This window comes from Arvicola amphibius, chromosome 5 (genome assembly GCF_903992535.2).
Source record: "Arvicola amphibius chromosome 5, mArvAmp1.2, whole genome shotgun sequence".
In the NCBI taxonomy this organism is placed as follows: Eukaryota; Metazoa; Chordata; class Mammalia; order Rodentia; family Cricetidae; genus Arvicola; species Arvicola amphibius.
In genome coordinates this window covers 32,647,691-32,664,107 of record NC_052051.1, presented here as the reverse complement: position 1 = coordinate 32,664,107, position 16,417 = coordinate 32,647,691, and positions in this window count along the sequence as shown.

The window sequence follows — 16,417 nt, the reverse complement described above, 5'->3', positions numbered from 1 at the left end:
TTCCGACTGCTATTCTTTTTCCAGAAAAATTCTGACCCAGTATCCTCAAGTCACACACCACAGTAAAGCCTAATTTATTAGACTGCTGGAAGGCCTGGCACCACCTGGGATGGGTTCTTTCTCCTCACCTCTTCTCCATGGCCCACCACCCCAGCTCAAGGCCAGGATGGACCTCCTTGCTCCTAACACATCAGACCCGTTGCTGGCACTGAACCCACCGGTCATCCTCACAGGCTATTCCCTGTGCCCTGAGCCCCTCTGCCCAGCCTCTGCCCTGCTGACTCACCTCTGCCATGGCCCTCAGATAAAAACAGCCCCTCCAGCCTGGCCTCCTCCCTCTGCAGCTGTGCTGTTACTTTTCTCTCCTTAGCATTTATCAACTTCTAATCAACCACACCGTTTACTTAACTTATTTTATTAGTCTGCCCCACTACGATTAATCATTAGAGCTTGGCCCTGGGCCTGGCATGAGTAGGCACACAGGAAATAAGTGCTGAATCGAATCCACTGAGGGCATTACATGTTAGTCTTACAAAACTGGGGCCCACCCTGCCACCCACGGTCCACAGTGAGAGGCTCTGTCTTCTACCAGCCCCCACCCCATCAGCTGGTTTTTTTTTTTCCTTGACTCAGCTCTGAAGTACATTGGGAGGCCGCTTCCTTCGGAGTTGTTTGTCCTGCTGGACTAGGCTGACCCTGTCAGATAAGCCAGTTTGTGACCCAGGAGAACAAAGGTCTGTTTCTGAAAGTAGGGCAAATGCTTCCGGGGATCCCAGGGAGCAGAGCCCACCAGGGCACCCCGCCTCCCCAGGACCTCCCAGGTGCTGGCTCCTCCTGCCAGACAAGGACTGCCACCCACAGTCCTTGGAAAGCAGGAACTTCTGAGAGAGTGTGCTGCAAACACAGGCCTGGGGACCGGAAAGGCAGGTCCCACCAGAAGCGGGGAAATCCTTTCACTGGCCCAGCCAGGTTATGCAGGGAGTCCCTGTGGGGCCTCCCCATTGTACCACACTTCCGGCCAAGCTCCTGAGCTTTCAACTGTAGCTAAGAAATGAAATTCCCAACCCCAATATGGTCTTATTTTTAAAGTGGCCACAAGTCAATGAACAAAGTTCCACAGTTAATGGTCTCAGACTCAGGCCTGCACAAAAGTGGTAAACTCAGAGCTAAATCTAAATCTAAGTCACAAACTCCCTCCACACTCTTCTCGGATGCAAGCAGGCTGCACGGCCAAAGCCTGGCCCTTTCCACAAAACCTATAAGCCTGGTGCCAACCGAGACTGGCCTCAGAGACCCAGATCCCAGCCTGCCGACTGGAATTCTCTTTTTGGGGATTGGCTGTAAGAGTCCCAAATTGTCCTCCGAATTTTTTCTGAAGATGTATGCATGTGTGGTGTCTGAGCTACGCAATATGGTCTTTATAAAACCCCGTTCCCTCATAATGTTCACACAGAAAGCATGGAAATCATCAGCAAACAGATCTGAGTTTCTAGAAACAAACACTCCCTATGTAGCCGCCCAGGCAAGCACTGCTCAAATCAACAGAATATCCCTGGCCACTCAGATTCTCCACAGACCCCTCTCAGCCCCTACATCCCACGCCTCTATTCTGCTAACATCTGGCAGCTGAGACTGGCTAGGCTAATCTGGAACTTTGGGCTTAAATGTTATGCTCTCCTGTGTCTGGCTTCTTTCGGTGGTGTATTTGTGAGATTACACACAGTAGTAACCATTCTTTCTTTGTTGTGGCTGTGCAGTATTCCACTTTAGGAATAGGTTAATGTACTTAGTGGCCATTTCAAAGCCTCTCTTTGGTGTCTATTGGTGCCCTCTTTTCCCTTGGGTGTACCAGGAGCGGGATTGCTGGGTGACAGGGAACATATGTGCTCAGCTCTACTAGATAACCAGACAGACCCCTAACACGGTTGACCTCTCAACAGCCACGTCCGAACTCTTGGATGTCCGTGTCCGCAATGATTTTGGCAGGTTGGCCCTTTGAGTTTTACTCATTCTAGAAGAAGCCCAGTGACACATAGCCCAGTTTTCATTTACACTAAGACGTTTTATTCAAGCCGTCTTCATTTTAAAACTCTTGGAGTTTGAGGCACACAGCAGACACTCACACTGGGGATCTGAAGACAGGGCCTGGAGAGGTGTTCACCAGAACCCAGAAATCAGGGAAGCCATGATAGTAAGGGTTGGGGAGGTTTACTTGCCAGGGACAAGAGATCTGATGTCACCGACCACCCTGGTGTACACCCTGACCCCAAAGCTCAAGGCTTTGTCTCTGCTCTCCACAGACTGACCACAGTTCTCAGTCCTCTGTGGGCAATGCTTTCTGTCACCCCCTCCCCCGTCTCCCTGCCATCACCTTCTCAAAGTGCCAACCAGGGGTCTCATCCTGCAGACAGTTCCCTCTGCCCTCCGCTGGCTTTAGCTCACTGTGAGCCCCTAATTTGCAGCCTGTCAGCTTATGGCCTCTGACACGCTCCAGTGACCTGTGCAATCTCCTCCTCCTCCATGTGTTATAACATTCAAAAGTTTGGAGACCTCGCGTGAAAACCTAGCTCTCTAGCGATTCTTGAAAAAAAATGAAGGAGAGGGCACCATGGCAACCAGCAGCTGGAAGCTGAGTGCCAGCTGCTACCTTCTCAGGCATGCTCGTGCCCAGCTGACCACAGTCCTCTCACACCATGTTACGTGACACCGGCTACTTCCCAGCGCTATAGTGTGATCTCCTCTCAAACCACGCCCTTAGCATGTGGCTGCCAGTAGGGCTTTTTTTTTGTTGTTGTTTATTTGTTTGTTTAGAGGTGTGTCTAGGGATCTAGGAAGGGGAGGACCAAAAGGGAAGAGGGAAAAAAAACAGTAAGAGTGTGAACGGGCTAGCCGTGAGCAAGTCAGCTAGGTACACAGAACAAGATGACTTAGTGGCTCTGAAGACGGCTTCACCCAAGTGACCCTCACCAGTCACAACCCTGTTGTCACATTTCCTAAAGACTCAAAAAGGCAGGAACCAGGGCCAGGGGTTCTCATGGCCATGGCAGTCTGACACAGGGATCTCGACAGGCTCTTGTCTCGAGGCCCTCTTGGCCTGTGGTTCAGTGCCTCATATGTCATGAGTATTTGTATGTTTGCATGGGTGTTAAGGCATGTGTGTATGTGTGTCTGTGCGTGCACACATGCGTGTGAGTGTATGGGAACCCAAGGGTGCTGTTAGGTGTCTTCTTCAATCTGTCTCTACTTTATCTCAGATCAGGCAGGATCTTCCTCTGAACCCAGAGACGCCAACTGGGGCTAACCTAGCTAGTCGACTTGCTCTAGGGGTCTCTGCCTCCCAAGTTTTGAGATCACAGGCTGCCCCCAACATACATGTCCAGCTTTTAGGAAGGCTCCAGGGGCTGGAGAAATGGCTCAGAGGGTAAGAGCACCAGCTGCTCTTCCAGAGATCCTGAGTTCAAGTCCCAGTAACCACATGGTGGCTCACAACCATCTCTAATGAGATCTTGTAGCCTTGTTCTAGTGTGCGTGCAGATAGAATACTGTATATATAATAAAGAAAATCTTAGAAAAGAAAAAAAAGGAAGATTCCAGGACTCTAAACTCTGACCCTCACAATTGCAAGACAGTGTCTTATCTGCTGAGCCATCTCTCTAGGCCCCAGTCGTGTGTGTCCACACCTTCCTCCACACTGAGAGCTTGTGTCTGTCTTTCTCATATCCTCCACTCGGGTTCACAAGTAGTCACAGGGTGTGTTCACACTTAACCCAATTGCAGGCTCCTTTAGGGTCATAGGACAGCTTTAAACCCTCCTGGGAGGCGAAGGCGGAGGCAGGATCTTTATCTTTCAGCTTCTCACTTCACACACAGAGGTCTAGGTGACATGTGTCCACTGATAACCACTGTGACCCAGTTGCTAGGAGCCATAAACCAGTGCTGTGCCCTGTCCTGGGCTCACCTCTACCAACATGGATAACTGAGAAAGACGCTGCCACATTCGCCATTGCTTTTCTAGTCAAGCAGCTGCCACCAGGGCCTGGGACAGAGACTGGGATGGGGGTGGGGTAGACAATTCAACGCAGTGACTCATGTCCTCATTCAAGTTTGTCCCTACAGGCCAAAGTTCAAGAAGCAGAGAAGACAACAGGAAGGGCCCCCTACTACGTGAAGAGGGAATACATTGAGAGATTACATTTACAGGGATTCCCTGGAATTGACCCTTAGTAGCTGCTATTTGAGACCAGCTGCCTCCAGAGATCCTCATATAGATCTATAGAGTCATTCATTTTTGCAACCAACTTTTGTTGAGAATTGTTGCTGACTTTTTCCTTTTAGGGCAGGGATGAAACTCAAGGCTTTGTGGGTGCAACATTTCCGACGTCGGCCACGAATTCTTTCCCATTCTCCTGCAACCATGGCTGCCAACTTCTGTGACCAAGGTTTCATGAGCAGGCAAGGCCATAATGTCTGGGGTATGGTAACCTGGAGGTGACCATAGAGGTGACCATGACTAGGAGACCAAATGGTAGGCTCAGATACATTCCCAACTGACCCCAGCCTTCCAGCCTTGCCAACTCAGGCTCCAGACCTGCAAATGATGAGCACTGTTAGAAGCAGATCCCTCGAGCTCCATGATTCAGGTTCAGCCCTTGGAACCACTCCCAGCCTGTCTGATCTTCCCAGATAGCACAGATCTTTAGGCACAGCAAAACAGCAACATGGTCCTCCTATACCATCTGTATGGCTGTTGTATGTTTCTGTATTTAGAAAGGTCCCTGTGCATAGATAGGTGGGATAAGAACCAACTGAGTATTCAGTGCTAGCCCCGGCACTATTGAGAGAAACAAGTAAAGAGGGGAGAGTGTCTTCCCTACTCAAGATACGGCTCGATGCTTTAGAAAAACTATCCGAGAACGTGATGTTTGAGCTGTAAGCATCAGGTGGATGGGCCCGTACAAAAGAGGTCAGGCTGCTGGAGGGGCAGAGGGCAGCCGGTGAGAGTGGAGTGGTGATGGGGAGGGCCATGAACAGGAGATGGGGGAAGGTGGCCAAGAAGCAGGCAGATCAGGGTTTGTGGGTCCTGCCAAGGAGGTGAAAGACAAGGGAAGTGATGTCTCCGACGGTGGCTGCTCTGCGTAAGGAGCCAGTCAGGGAAGAAGTAGGGTTATCAGTGAGGAGCCTTAGGTGGTAACTCGGGTCCAAGACAGCGGGCTAGGAGAAGGGCTTTGTGGGAAGGTCACGCTGGAGCGAGGTGGAACTGACAGCTCTTGTGAATGTCCGAAGTGCGGGAAGCAGAGATGGGAACTGAGCAGAACACCTAGGTCTTCCTTACGGTGGTCATTTTACCTAGTAGCCCAGGCTGGCTTGCAGCGAGTTCTCCTCATGTATGTGTTGTTCAGGGTCAGAGCCGAGCAGATGAGCTCTCACGGGGGTGGGGGTGGGGGGATCTCTCTGGACCTCACCTTTCTAATTAGTCTCCTCACTCTACAGTGGTGATGATAAACTTAACTCTACCTTCTGCTTCTTCAAGCCAGGAATCAGCTGAGGGTGGCTGCTGCTGGCGGCCTAGCCAACCTCCACAGCCCCTGCCTTGGAGCTGCTTCCAGGCTAAAAACATTGCCGCTGTTCTCTCCCATGGGCAGAGACCCTCCTGGTTTTGCCTGCTCTGCTTCACTGATGCTTTGGAGAAGTTGGTTTTTCTTTGGTTTTGGTCAAACTTTTCATTTTGGTATAACTGTAGAATCATGTGCACAAAAAAAAAAAAAAAAAAAAAAAAAAAAGTCATGCAAGATATCCCTAAATCTCTGTGCTCAATTTCCCCTCATGGAAATACCTTACTAAACTTCAGGACAGCGTCTGTCTCACTGCTAGCACCGTGTACACACTCAGCATTTACAGATCACGGGGGCCTTAGTTGAAGTTGGATAGCTTACCTCCCTCCCTTCCAGGCCCACTCCTTCCTTGACTCCCGCTACCCGCTGATCTCAGACCTTTGTTAGAGACGGTCTGGTGGGTAAGGTCACTTGTTGCTCTTCCGGGGGACTTAAGTTTGGTTTCCAGCATCCTTGTGGGGCAGCTCAAATCACTTATAATTCCAGCTCCAAGGGAACTACCTTCCTCTGGCCTCCTAAAATGCCTACATGCCTACACACACTACACACATACACACATACACAAATACAAGTAAATGATTTTTTTAAGAAGAGCTAGAGAGATGGCTCAGTGGGTAAGATCACTTACTGCCCTCCCAATGGACCAGAGTTAAGTGCCCAGCACCCACATCAGGAGGCTCATAACGACCTGTGACTTCATCTCCGGCCTCTACTCTAGCTCCAAGGAACCCAGCTCCTCTGAACTCTGTGGGCATCTGCGCTCATGTGCGCATGTCCACATGCAGACACACGTGTAATTAAAAATACGTGTAATTAAAAATATATGTGTAGACATAATAATTTTAAAATTTAAAGTTTAATAAAAAGGCAATAAAAAATTTGAAGAAGATGAAAAGTAGGAAGAGGAGAGGCATCTAATCTGGATCATACAGTGCTCAGCATTTGGGAGCTGATGTTCTTATGGCTTAGCTTCCTAGACACTCATTCAAATTGTCCCCTAAAAAAGTCATTCATTCCTCTGTCCCACAGCATGGAGGTTGCACACTGACGACTACCTGGACGTATCAAGACCTAACAGCCAGGACCCCAGAGCTGCAGCCTGCAGCTTCGGCATGAATCTATTTTTATTTCTTCAGAGCCACAGTTGTGAATCAGTGTGTGGAGACCCCTTTGGGGGTTGACTGACCCTTTCACAGGGGTTGCATGTCAGATATCCTGCATCTCAAATGTTTACATTGCAAATCATAACAGTAGCAAAATTATAGTTATGAAGTAGCAATGAAATCATTTTATGACTGGAGGTCACCACAACATGAGGAACTGTATTAAAGAAGCACAGCATTGGGAAGGTTGAGAACCACTGCTCTAGGGTAAGTGTGTAGGAATGCAATCTCCAGTTGTATGGTAGTTTAGTTTTTAAAAGAAACTTCCACGCCATTTTTCAGAGCAGCTATACCGCCATATGTCCCACTGCCCGCAGATGAGTGATCCAGTTTCTCTCCAGCAATCCCTGGCATCCGTTTCAGCCACCCTGATAGGTGTGCGATGATCTCTCATCATAGCTTTTATTTGCATTTCCCCAGTGGCTGGAGCCAGTGAGCATCTTCTCATGCGCTTCTTTGCCATCTGCAGATCCTCTCCGGTTAAGTCTGTTCATTTCTGAGCTTCCTCTTTCGAAGAGCGAAACGACCCAGGTGATTCTGATAGCTGTTTCCCTGCAAGCCTTCACGTTTGCAGGAGCCACATCTACCAACAGGATGCCGGGTCAAGCACCACTGGTCTAGGGTTCAGGAGATGGTTGTGGTCCATCAGTGAGGACGGCCAGAAAGAGAGCAGAGAACAGGCAGATTCTATGGTATCTTTAAGTAGGGCTAGAGATAAGATTCTGTAATGTGAACCACAATGATGTGATATATATATATAAATTTATTAAGGGGTGCAATGGGGGAACAGACTCAGGGATACAGGACAAGGTAGAACCAGTTGGAACCAGTTGCACAGTCCTTCCATTTAGCCCAAGGGAGCTGGGTACCAACCATATGCTGCTTCACACATCTTGACCCAGTCTTCACCATCCAAGAGAGAGCATAACCTCTCTCTCTCCTAATAAGCTAATAAGCAGTCACTTCTGCAGACAAGAAGCCATGCCCAAAGGCTGGTACCCCAAGGCTATCACGGTGGAATGAGTTCCCACAGCAGGATTCACTTGTTCTCCTCTTAATTCCTACCTTAATCTTAATGTTTGGTTGTTTCTGCTGTGATGAAAAACACCTGACACAAACAATCTAAGGGCCTAGCCGGGAGCATGGGCACCAAGAGGAGGGGGAGCATGGGCACCGAGAGGAGGGAGTGCACGTGATGGCAACACGAAAGCAGAGAAGAAGGGGGACACAGGAAGGAGCCAAGAGAGACATAACCCAAAGATGCCCCTCCAGAGCCCTATCCCACTCTCTCGGGCCTCCTGCCTCTCACCACCCTCAGTCATGCCATGCTATTATGACTCCGGCAAGGGATTAAACCACCAATTAAGTCAGAGCCGTCCAGATCTTCCCGACGGAAACACTATCCCGGGCATACCCAGGTGTGTGCTTCACTGCCCTGTGGATTTCATAATCCACTCAAGTTGACGATCAAAACTGTCACTATCCCCCTTTCCAGGGGGTGAACAGAGGCTCTTGACCCATCTCTTCAAGACTGTCCCAGGACCTCCTTTCTCACCGTCTCTCTCAAGGTCACAAAATGCTGACTTCACTGCATGACACATAAATATTTAGCCTTAACTGGTGTTCTAGGTACGCACAGGACAAAAATCCAGTTAGCACTCGCCTGGGCCAGAAAAGCAAAAGGTTGAAAGGAAACAAATTAGTGTGAGAAGAGGAGGGGCAAGCCTGGGTCTCAGGCAGCTGGCCTCTGTGACCAGCACTATCACAGCTCATTTTCTGACCCTCAATTCTGTCTCTGCCCAACGTCCACAGCATAGGAGATGTGGTCACAATACCCAGAGTCACCCAAAAAGAGTGGGTCCAACACTTAGTATGTCGGGTCTTAAGACAAGATAATCATTTGCTGAGCTGTGGCCTAGGTCAAAGGAACCATTTGGGGCAATTCATCAGCATCAAGGACAAGCTATGAAGACCTAACCATTGACGGCCTCTCTAAGTTCATTGGTGACCTTGAGGGTTTCCATGAGACCATCAAGGAAACACAAAACTCATTCTTACTTTGTTCATGTCACACTCCCAAGGTGGAAAGTCTTAGCTTCTCCCCAGCCCAAATCATACCCATAATCCTGCCCTATGACTTTCTTCCTGGGCTCTAATTCCTGATGATTTCATTGGTGGTTTATGATAATGCTTGTTACTATAGCTAATAAGCCCCTGAGACCACATAGGTTTTCCTCTGGCTTACCTGAAGACCAGAGTATAAGTGTGTGTGTGTGTGTGTGTGTGTGTGTGTGTATGCACAGGTGAGCTCGCGTGTGCACATGAATGCACACGCATGCCTTCTACATGTTAATTCAGAAATATAAAATCTCTTATAGTCCTGTGGCCTCATCTGTCCCTGTCTTCTGAGTCTTTTGCATTAAGTCAAGAAGACAGAGAAGAAAATGGAGAAGAAACAGCCTTTCTTAACCACTTCATTTCTGTTCGCATTCCACTGTTGAGTCATAGTCCCTGCCAATATGCAAAGGGTACTAGGATATGTAGTTTCTGGTGGACAGTTACTTCCTAGGCACAACGTTTAACCACATCTTAGTCTGTTTATTTTTCTATACCGAAGTACTTGAAACTAGGCATGTTATAAAGAGTAATCTATTTGGAGGCTGGAAAATAAAGAACAAGGCACCCACATCCACTGAGAAGCTGGGGAGGGGGTCTTTTTGCTGTACCATATGGCTGATATCACAGGACAAGACGTTGCCACCTAAGACCACTGGGGGGAAAGATATTTACATTATGAAATTGCAGTTATGAAGTAGCAACAAAAATAATTTTATGGTTGGAGTCACCACAACATGAGGAACTGTATTAAAGGGTTGCAGCATTAGGAAGGTGAGAACCACAGCTCTGGTTCATCCCTGGGAGGGACCTTGAAGCCTTGAGAGGGGCCTCTGCTCTCCCTGAGTGGGATGGCCTGCTTATCTAATTTCTCTGGAGCCATTTGAATTTAGTCCTTTGAGACTTTCAAATCAAAGTCACCTCTCACAACAGTTTGGTAGCAAAACACAACTGTCACCTATTTGAAGATATGGACTTCTCCTCACAACCATGTGGTCTCGCGTTGGTGCCCCAAGACTCCATTCCTACCACCTTGCTCATTGCTGGTCCCTTCCCTCTCTCCCTGCCTTGCCCCACCTCTGCCTGGTTTCTTTCCATCAGCCATTTTTTCTTGGCCTTGTCTCTCCCTTCCCTTCCCCATGAGGTCTCCCCACTCCTGATGGCCACGCCTGTGTCCCTGTCACAGGTGTGTGCAGCAGGTATGGGTGGCTGCTCTGACATTCTCAAGGCTCCTGATAACAGATGAACATAAACAAGAGCCCAGCAGGACCTGGGACTCTATCCTGCACACCTTCCCTAACCATCAGGACCCATCTGCCCTCCAGCACCAGAATAGGTGTGGATGGCTCAGGGAGCATCAGGTGACCAGGTGCAGGGAAGAAGGAATGTGGTTCCACAGGAACCAAACTCTTTGCTGGAGGTCATGGGAGGGGTGGTTTCCTTTAAAACAAAAAATGTGTACCCTGAAATAGCTGTATACATTGCACCTCAAAAGAGAAGGACCAGAAACCTTAGGACAGCAAAATCTCTCTCCTAAAGAAAACAAAGTACTTGTGAGTCCTTGGAGCAGCAAGCAGCTCTCACCCAAACCCTGCAACTGCCTCCTAGCATAGCTTCAGAGAGAGGTACCATTATGGCCCAAAGGACACATTCAGGAAGTTTCTCAGGGGTGCCACTCACAATCACTCCAAGTTAGGAACCACCCCAAAACTTCTGGAAATAAGATAACAACGAATTCAAGAGTCTAGTAAAAATGAAACAGCTTCTAATATACTATTCTGTAGGAAACCCCCTACACAGAGAGAGAGAGAGCTAAAGCAAGAATGACTGACTGTGATGTGGTGTAAGACAGTGACTTAAAATCCTCTAGGGGAAGAGAAATTCCTGGCCTCTTCTCTATAGGCAGGGCTCACACTCTTCCCAAACTCTCTATCTCATTGGCTTAGAGCCCAAAGCCTCATCCAATGAGCAATTTGGGGCTTGAGACTGCCGCCCTCAATCCTGGACTCTGTCAATCAGCAGACCAAGGATGGTTTTAGAACTCTCAAAGTCCTAAGACACACAGGCACTGCCAGTTAGCCGAGGCAGGGGGTCTGGTGTCTTTGTAATTCTGATGGACTCTGAACACACCTCATACTGAAAATGGACCATAATGGTGATTTTTTTTACAAGACCCAGCATCAGTAGAAGAGTAAAGAGAGCAGACAATAATTGTATTGAGTGGATAAATGAACGAGAATGCAGCCTGGCACAAGGCGAGTGAACAATTGGGAGTTGTATACAGAGAACCCTTGTTACCAAAGGAAAACCTTACACTAAGAACATGTGCTAGATAGTTCCATGCGGATGGGAACCTGAAAAGTGGAGCATGCACCTGCTTTGTGGTGATGGAGGCTGCCACAAGAGGCACAAGCTAGAGGCCGAGGTGGCCTCCCGTGTCCTAGTTGTTCTTGACCCAGGTGCCCATCACCCCACACACCCTGCTTGTGAGAAACTGTCAAGCTATACAATAATAGAAAGTGCATCTCTTTCCATGTCTACTAGGCAAAATGCAACCATCTTACCTAACGACTTGGCATTTGGACTTTGGAAGGAGTGAAGGGTCTTGGGAAGGTGTGGCCAGTCCAGCAGGTCCTCAAGACCTCTCGGGGAGGGGTAGCCCTTAAAGTGTCTCACTTTCTCCACCAGAGCAGCCAAGTCATGTAGAATGGAACAACATTTTTGTGTCTCCGTGTTCTGCTGTCGTAGCAAATACGTGAAATAAACCAACTTAAAACAAGAAAACTTGGGCGGAGGATACCGTTCAGCCAGCAGCAGCAGAGTGCTTGCCTCTGGCTAGTACGCAGTCCTAGACTGTTTTGATTCTCAGCACTGGGGAAGGGCAAGGGAGGGACTTTAATTCTGACTCATAGCAATTTTGGAAGTTTTAATTTGTCGCTGTTGGTCCTGTTTCTTTTGGTGTTCCCATTTTTTTAAAATCCACTCATTAACAAAATCTGTAACTTCCAATGTTTTCCCCAAATTTTCATTACTGAGAAAGTCAAACATCTGTACAGATAGTATACGATCACGCTGTCCCAATTCTATTATTATCAATTCATGGCCAACCTTATTGCCTCTACACTCTAATGATCCCGACCATCAACCATTTCATCTGGGAAGGTTTTGTTTTTTGAAATAATATTCTTTTCATCTAAAAATATTTCATTTAAACCAAGGTACAAGCAACTAAAAATGTCTAAGTTGTCAGCTCTCTCTAGTTCAGTGGAATTTTAATTAATTCATAAGCTGAGAGCAGTGCAGAGGCAACAGCATTCGGGGCACCACTTCTCCAGTGGAGGGCAGGGAAGCAAGGCATCTTGGGGATGGAGAGAGGCAGATGGTAGGTGGAAATGAGGCATCTTGCTTGAGGTGAGGTGGAGGTGAGTTTCTTAGAGATGGAGATTGGCCTCTTAGGGATGGAGATGAGAGTGTCAAAGTTGGCTAACAGGACCTCTATCACAGCCTGTTAGCAACCACCATCCCATTCTATCACAGCCTGTTAGCAACCACCATCCCGTTACTTCTTCCACCAGCCAACCCTGTCACTGTCCTCATCAAAAATGAAGATATTTGTGTCCCATTCAAAGAATGCTCTGACTTTGCTCCCATCTCTAACATTCCAAATGCCTTACTCTATAGTAAAACAATACCCCCAACAAACCCATTACAAGCTGTAAGCAAATGTACCATTTGACCTAACCTACTGAATATCTCCCCTCTGCCACCAACACACTGACGTTACTGGTGGTGTTCCCCTGTGACTATGAGCCTCTCTGTCACTGACAGCATTGCCAGAGAGATCATACCACATCACTCACCTAGAAAACATCAAGACCCAAAGTCCAGTATCTACTGCCTTTACTCCATCAGAGAGCCGAAAAATCAAGGAGAGCCACTGGTAAGTCAGGGGCTATTGGCAGCAGTTCAAATTCATTGGTGAGGGACATTTATGGAAACAGGACTGAGCCAGCAACCTAGGATGGAGCAGGTACAGGGGAACAACCACTGAGGGAGTGGGCTGGAGCCAGAGACCTCTGCATGTCCAGGCGTGAGTCTGGGGCTTCCAAGGGAGTAGGCAGAAACCAGAGACCTCTGTGGGTCTGGGCATGAGTCTGGGACCTCTGAGGGAGTGGCTTGAGCCAGGATCTCTGTGGGTCCAGGTGTCAGTCTGGGACCTCCAAGGGAGTAGGCAGGAACCAGAGACCTCTGTTGGTCTGGGTGTGAGTCTGGAACCTCTGAGGGAGCGGCCTGAGCCAGGACTTCTGCAGGTCCAGGCACACCAGAGTCTGGGACCTCTGAGGGAGTATATCTGAGCCAGCGACCTTTGTGGGACCATCCCCAAGCCAGGGACCTCCACAGGAGTGGATCCAGACCAGGAACATTTACAGAAACAGGACTGAGCCAGCAACCTAGGCCAGAGTAGGCCTGAGACAGTGAGCTCCACAGGAGCAGAGCAAACCCTGGGAGTGCCGAGCAACCTCCAGGAACATGGAGTGACCAACAGGGTGACTGGAACTGCAGCACTGACTGCACCACAAGGAGCAACCATCTGAGCCTTGAATCCACTGGCACCTGGAAGACTGAGCACCACAGTCACAGACAGCCCCAACTACACCAATCAGAGGAAAAGATGGGTAGACAACACATGCAACACCACAAAGAACAACACAACACCAGTTAAAACTAGTGACCCTACAATAGCAAGACTTGAACAACCAAATATAGATGAAGCAGAAGAAAATGTCATAAAAATTAACTTTAGGAGAATGTTTGAGGCACTTAAAGAAATGAAAAATTCCCTCAAAGAAATGGAGGAAAAAAATTGGAACACATCAACAAACCCCTTAAAGAAAACCAAGAAAAAGCAATCAAACATATGAAAGAAACTATTCAAGACTTGAAAACTGAAATAGAGACAATAAAGAAAACACAAGCCGAGGAAATTATAGAAACAGAAATAATGAGAAAATGATCAGGAACCACAAATGTAAGCATAAACAGCAGAATACAAGAGGTGGAAGAGAGAATCTTAAGTGCTGAAGATACAATAGAGAAAATAGACTCATCAGCCAAAGAAAACATTAAATCTAACAAAAGTTTAAGACAAAATATCCAGGAAATATGGGACACGTTGAAAAGACCAAACTTAAGAATAATAGGTATAGAAGAAGGAGAAATTCAACTCAAAGGCACATAAAATTTATTTACCAAAATCATAGAAGAAAACTTTCCCTACTTAAAGAACGATATGCCTATGAAGATACAAGAAGCTTACAGAATACCAAATAGACTGATCCAAAAGAAAAGTCCTCTTGCCACATAATAATCAAAACACTAAATATACAGAGTAAAGAAAGAATATTAAGAGCTGCAAAGAAAAAAGGCAAAGTAACATATAAAGGTAGACTTATCAGAATTACCCTGAGTTCAAGGGTCAAGGATCTTCCAACCTGGATATAGAAGAGGCAGCCCTTGACGGCAGGACAGAAGGACTTGTATTCCTCCCAACATGGGCAAGCCACAAGGCCATAACTGCGACCAGGAGTTCATCTTACCTCATTTGTGGCTCTTGCAACATGTAGAAATTTGGGGATCATTTGCCAGAGTTTACTTGTCAGGAAGTATGGTGGTTTGGATAAGAATGGCCCCATAGGCTCATGTTTGAATACTTTGTCACCAGGGAGTGACACTACTTGAGAAGCCTTAGGAAGTGTGGTCTTACTGGGGTAGGTGTGGCCTTGTTGGAGAAAGTGTGTCACTCCAGGTAAGCTTTGAGGTTTCACAAGCCCAAGCCAGGCCCAGTGGCTCTCTCTTCCTGCTGCCTGGGGGTCCAGATGTAGAACCCTTAGCTACCTCTCCAGCACCATGTCTGCCTGTGCCCCCATGCTCCCCGCCATGAGGATAATGGACTAAGCCTCTGAAACTTTAAGCAAACCCCAATTAAATGCTTTCCTTTGTAAGAGTTCTTGTGATCATGGTGTCTCTTCACAGCAATATACCACTGGCTAAGATGGGAGGGGCCATCAAATTCTCACAGAGACAAATCCGCAGCTTCCCTTTAAAGTACCAGGCAAGGCAGACTGCAGGCTTCACCGTGACTCCCTCCCAGGGAGCCTGGATGGATGGTGATGGGAGTAAATGTTCCTTGATGAGGAGTTCTGAACGATCCTCTGTTTACAACACTGCCCATCAACATAGGCTTCCTTGTCTCTCCTACCTCCTCAGGCCCAGTGCCTACAGGAACCACCTTCCAAGAGATCCACACGCAATCTATTCATGTCTGTCTCTGGGGGAAACTCAGGCAGAGCTCCAGGCTAGGGGTGTTCAGTTCAGGTTGTTCTGCCATCAACCCCCACCCCTCCACGATGGGCACGTCTGTCTGGAGAGCTGCTGTGAACCAGTTATTGTGCAAGGGTGGTTTGCCTCAGAGATCAAAGAAGCCTCTGCATTCTGGAAGAAAATATTGGGTCACATAGCATGTCATTTCAGAATGGCTCTACAGGTACAGCACTTCCTGAACTCTGCAATTACAGCCTCTTTCTGTGTTCGGTTTAAATGACCGTGTAAGCAGCTATTTACGCTCTGGCTCTGGGCACCACTCAAGGGCTCCTTCTAAATATATCATGGCAAACCCTAGGCTGCCCGAATGCCTATATGCGAGGGGTGCCACTGTGTTCGCGCATGAGTGCCTCCACATAAAGCCCCGCCTGGCGCACCATTGAAAGCCATATAGCCCTGCCTCGGCTTTTCCCTTCTCCTTACCCTGTTATAGAAACCACAAGGATCTCCCACAGAGCGAGGAAAGCCGCGGAGCTTTGAGAGTCATTGTTCGGCTGGCTTCAAGGGCCAGAACTCTGTGGAGTTTAACAACAGGCCTGCTTCTTAAAACATGTGCCCAGTAAATGTTTGTCAGCTTTCAGACCCATATTCATGGATTCCTCTACCTCCCTCCTTCCCCCTCCCTCCTTCCCTGTCTCTTTCTTTCCTCCCTCCCTTCCTCTCTGAAGAAAAGCGTACACATTTGTCATTGCTTGTGATGGGCAGAGACCAGGCTTGTCATCCATGTCCGTGGGTGGGTGTGGGTAGGTGAAGTACATTAGCCCCACCTAAGGAACACTCTCTGGCCTTTTTAAAGCGGTTCTTTGTGTTCTGAGATGGAAGTGCCTCTGAGACACATTAACTGAAGAGAATGTGTGATGTGCGAGCAAAGGGAAAAGTTAGAAATGCACAAAATACGGCTGAAGAGCAAACGAGAATCTTAACGGAGCCTGCCTGCAGGGAAGCAGAGTGGAGCATAGGGACCCACAATGAGAAGGGAAGTGCATTTGGGGTACTTTGCCCACTTTATGTGGGTGTATAAACACATGTACACTGATAAAGAGAAAACAAAAGGAGCCGGGGTGGGGTGGGGGATTGCTCTGTGGGTAAAGCAAGCCAAATTCAGATCCTCAGCATCCATACAAAGGCCAGGTGGGCGTGGCCGCC